Consider the following 5,000-nt stretch of genomic DNA (forward strand, 5'->3'; position numbering starts at 1 on the left):
ATCTATTTTTTCCCCGTACCGAATGGCTTTTTTGGCAAGGTCATCTGCATATTCATTACCCATGTTCCCACTATGCCCTTTTATGAATGTTAATATTATTTTATGATCCTTGTTTACTTCACCAATTTTTTCCTTTATATTCTGTATATATGGGTTTAAGTTATCCGAATTATTAATTCCTTGTAATGTTGAAAGGCTATCTGTAATAATTTGGTAACTTTCTTTATCTTGTTGTTCTGCTATATATTCTAGTGCTTTGGTTATTGCTATTGCTTCAGCTTCGAAGTTGTTGTTATGATTACCTAATGCATACTGTTTTGTTGTAATTATGTCTGAAAAGTTTTTAAAAACTATGAATGCTGCTCCTGGGTTGGTCGTATCACACGATCCGTCTGTAAAAATGTTATAAGTAGCAGTCAAGTCTATTTTTGTACTGAAGGAAAATTTTACTTTATTCGCCGGATGAATTTGCCACTTGTCTACGATAGTTATTATTTTCTCGTTTGTGAACGTTTCATTGTTCCAAGTAAATGGTTTCTCTCTATGTAAAATGTTAAACATTTCATTTTCTTTCTCTATTGTCAAATTAACTGGAGGTATATTTGCTAACACATTTAATGCACTGTTTGCGACTGTTTTATATGCTTTTGTTATGGCTAATAAAGGTTTTCTTTGAATGGATGTTAGTTTTTTTACGATTAATGAGATATTTCTATACCATATTGGGGAAGCATAGGTTATTATACGTTCTATTCCCCTTTTGTAAATATCTCTCATTTGTTTACCTTTAATTCCTTTATTTTTGCCGGTAAACCTATTCAGATTATAAGTGAGAGTCATGACTTTTTCTTTTATGTATTCTAGGTGTTGGATGAAAGTGAAGCTTTCATCGAAGATTACCCCTAAAATTTTTATTTTGTTTACTAATTGAATTTTCTCTCCCCCTAATTTCAATATTGGAGGGCTTTTCTTGTATTTTCCTTTTAAAATTATAAATTGCGATTTTGCCGGGTTAAACTCAATGTTCTTTGCTTTTCCCCAATTTTCTACTATTTGTAGAGTTTTATTAGCTGTCTCCTGAAGTTTTCTTTTAGAATCCCCTTTTATTATTATTGTAATATCATCTGCGAACGCTTGTAAGTAAGCATTTTCGGGAAGTTTCTTAATTAGTAGATCGGATATCATAATTGTCCATAATAGCGGGCTTAAAGGTGATCCTTGTGGAGAGCCCTGTTTAATCTTATATTTTATTTCTACTTCCCCGTTTTTGTATATTATGAATCTTTCCCTCATGATTGCTTCCAGTAAATCCACCAGATTATCTGGACATTTATGTTGAGTTAAATATTCTAAAATGATTTTTATGTTTATGGAATTAAATGCATTTTTGATGTCTAATGAAATTAATATTACTGCTTGCTTATCTAATAATGCTTGCGTTACCTTCTTTTTTATACTCTCTAATGCATGAGTAGTGGAAGTTAAGTGTTTAAATCCATATTGATTTCTTAATAGTAGTTTCTCCTTATTCAAATAAAAATATATTCTATCCTTTAGGAGCTTTTCTAAAACTTTACCAAAGATCGAATTTATAGCTATTGGTCTGAAATCTCCAGGTTTTTCAAGACTTTTCTTTTTCGGGATTAATATTATTTTTGACTCTCTCCATTTTTTAGGAAAGTATCCCAACTTTAAACAACTGTTAAAGAGGGCCTGGAAAAATTCTTTGTGTTTCTTATACAATATTTGTATAGTCTCTGTTCTTAGCCCGTCTGGGCCTACTGCTATATCTTTTCTTAATTTATATACAGCCGAATCAATTTCCTGTTCCGTAAATGGAACATCATCTATTTCATGTTGGTTTTTGTTTAGTCCTTCTTTCAAACTTCCTTTTTCATTTTCGACTCCTATCTCGGAGATTGTGTATAATTTTTGCAAAATATATTCTACAGTCTCTTTTAACGTTTTTGTTGACGAATTATCCTCTTTTTGTATGCTACTTATTATTATTGGGGTTTTCAGCTGATCTCTAGACAACTTATATGCTAAATTAAAAGGATTTTTTGTTACTTTGGATATAAAATCATCCCAATTTTTGCTCTTTGCCTTAGCCAAATTTTCCACGTACGAATCGTGTTCTCTATAATACTGATTTTTGTAAATGTCTCTTAACTCTCCTCTACATTTTTTATATCTCCTTTTCATAGCCTTGACTTTTTTCCTTTGTATTTCTAACTCTACGGTCCACCATATTTTGCCTGGCTTTTTCTCTTTCGTGAATCTCTTTTGATATTTTTTGAATAGTTCCTCTAATGTATTGTATAATTTATTCACAATATTTTCAATGTCTTCTGAAGAATTAAGGTTCCTTGTCTCTTTCTCCCAATCGATTTTTAGGAGTTCTTCTAGCGCTTTTCTTTCTCCTTCCTTTGTTGTTTTAAATATTGGAGCACATTTTGTTTCCCATAGTTGAATTTTTATGTATCTATGGTCGCTTCCAGTTGAATCTTCAGTTACTTTCCATTTTTTTATTTCTGTGAACATACTTGCAGAAACTATTGTTACGTCTATCCAACTTTTACCTCTGTTACAATCGAAAGTTGGTTCACTATTTCTATTATTTAATATTATTAGGTCATTTTTAATTATAAATTCCAATAGTTCCTCTCCTCTATTATCTGTAATGTTCCCTCCCCATGTAGTATTCTTTGAATTAAAATCTCCTGTAATTATTACATTCCTCGTTTGTGCTGTTTGCATTATTTCTTCAATCCTAGCTAAAAGATACTGTATATTTTCTTTGGGAGGGAAATAACAATTTATAATTAAGGTGTCCTTACTATTTAAGTTAGTTCTAAATGCCACTATTTTGTCATCTAAGATTAGAGGGAACACTGGAATTTTTTCTGTATGTATTATAGCTGCGGCTTTCGGGTTATCTTTTGAAGCTAATATCTTATGTTTCATTGGGAAACCAATAATTTTTCCTTTTAGGTTGTATGGCTCTTGAACTAATGAGATATGATGAGATTTATCTTTTTGATATTGACTTAAAGATTGATTTGCTTTAAATGCTCTTGCTAAATTAATTTGAATTATTTTAAATTTTTCTTTACCTAAAGATGTCTTTATGGGTGCCATTTTTGGGTTTTTTTTTTTCAAACAACAATACTTAAACAGAAATAGATACAATAAAGTTTTTAACAGTACTTACTGTTTTGTCTTCCTGAAAGCAGTTTACTCCTGCAAACCGGTCTTACTTGGTTGTTCAGCACGAGTCCCATTGGGACTCCAATCGAGAACGCCATTCTTTTGCTGTTGGACACTCGTTGTCCTCCATTGAGTGTGAGTAATCCTCCTTGCCCTCTCTATGGCATGCCGGACAAAATTGCTCTTCCGACCGGCACTGCTCTGGGGGGTGATTTCTTGCACAATAGATGCAGCATCGGACGCTGCTCCTGCAGTATTTTTCGGGGTGTCCAAATCTTGCGCAAAATCTACAGATTGCTGGATGATTGTTATCATACAGGGCTACTTTAAGCCATCCCATGTTCAGAGAATCCTTGTTTCTTAGTTGTTTCCAAATATTGGCAGTCGTCTTGATCACTGTGATGTTATTTTTCTTCCTGTTAACATATTGAGTTGTCACCTCGATTTCGGAGGGACTTCCTGTAAGTTGGTTTTGGGCCATTATTTTTTGTGGAATGTCTTGTTTTTCCATTCCCTGATCGATTCCTACTATCTTGAAGGAAGGTTTTTTGGGACTAGCGACTTGAATTTCGATCTTCGAGGCTTCGGGAAGACGTTTGATCTCTGCCTGGACGTCCTCCATTGCTTTTTTGTTGGTTGAAGTAATTCGAACCCGAGGGCCCTGCGTTTTAATTTGGGCATTTGTGAGTTTGAAAGTAGCTGGATCAATATTTTTTGTCACTGTCTCCATTATTTGTTTTGGAGTTAGTGCTTCATCTGTGCTTGACAGCAAGATGGATGACTCTCTTTCAGTGTCAGTCGTTCGGGTCCCTTCAGCAGGGTGATGTTTCCCTACCACCTGTGAGTAGGTAGGCTTACCCGAATGCTGGTGGGTTGTATCCTTCAGTAGTTGAAGTTGCGCGGTGAGTGCCTCTTTTTGCAATGCAAAGTCAAAAAGAAGTGTTTTCACTTCTTGAAACGCTTTCATTAGTTCTGCACATGTTGCAGATTTCGCTCCCTCACTTTGTGCATTCATTAGAGCCTTGTAAAAAGCTGTCTCATTGACATGAATGTCGTTTGTTACTTGACTGGTTTTCCTTGTCGGAACCTCATCGCCATCGCGGTCTGCGTGAGTGTTACTTCTTTGTTTAGTCGGGCTTTGCGGAGCTTCAGTAACATCGTGTTCATCTTCATTCGTTACGGTGCTGTCGGAAGTTTCCTCATCCGAGTCCAAATGAAGTGGGCCCAGTTTTTTCTCTTTCTTATAATGATGTTTCCCCGCATATAATGGTTGGTCGTCTTCGCCCTCGGTGGGGTCATCGGTAGAATCCCAGTCTACATGTTCACTCCATGGATCTTGTGGTTCGTTGGAACTGGGTCGAAATGATTCAGGGGATTTCTGTTTGGCATCTTTAAGGAACTGTGCTTTGTTCAGCGTTTTCTTAGTGCTTGGCGACGATCCCGAGTTGCGTGGATCTTCCTTGTTATTGGAGAATTGAGCATCTCCGTTGTTCTTCCCTTGAGGCTTGGGCAACTGCGAAGTCTTTGTTTTGGTTGATTTCCCAATCTTCTTCATTTTGGGGCTGATTTACTAAGCCACTGTCTCGGATTACTTGACTTCTGTGTTGTTGAAGAGTGGTTCTTTTATTTCCTATTGCCCCTTTGAAAAATGCTGATGCTTCACTGCAAAGCTTTTTAGTCACGTGTTCTTACATCATGTGGTTTGTCTTTGACGCATGTGAACCCATAGGAATGTTCACAATTGCCCCTTTGCAAAACCGAGATGCTTCCCCGCAATGCCCAAAGTTGTC

Source organism: Dermacentor albipictus, unplaced genomic scaffold (genome assembly GCF_038994185.2).
Source record: "Dermacentor albipictus isolate Rhodes 1998 colony unplaced genomic scaffold, USDA_Dalb.pri_finalv2 scaffold_75, whole genome shotgun sequence".
NCBI lineage: Eukaryota > Metazoa > Arthropoda > Arachnida > Ixodida > Ixodidae > Dermacentor > Dermacentor albipictus.